The sequence below is a fragment of the Mesitornis unicolor genome, unplaced genomic scaffold (genome assembly GCF_000695765.1).
Source record: "Mesitornis unicolor isolate BGI_N332 unplaced genomic scaffold, ASM69576v1 scaffold25262, whole genome shotgun sequence".
NCBI classification, from domain to species: domain Eukaryota; kingdom Metazoa; phylum Chordata; class Aves; order Mesitornithiformes; family Mesitornithidae; genus Mesitornis; species Mesitornis unicolor.
In genome coordinates, this window is record NW_010170186.1 from 19,252 (window position 1) to 19,533 (window position 282).

Below are 282 nucleotides of genomic sequence, written 5' to 3' on the forward strand. Positions count from 1 at the left end.
GCCAGCGGGCCCCCGCCCGCCCCCCCCCCGCCGATGACGCTCCAGTCTCGTCTTTAAGTCTCCTTCAGCCACGCCCCACTGAGGGCGAAACACCATTTTCCCCGCCCCTTTCACCTCGGAGGTAATCTCTGCGCCTGCGCAGTCCTTAGCCATCCCGTTGCTTCTTCCGCTGGAGTAGAGGGGGCGGGGAGAACCGTCACCGTTTTCTGATCCTATTGGTCACCAACCGGGCCCGAGTAGGTGCGCGCGCAACCTCGTGCCCGCCCTCCTGTCCCCCTAATA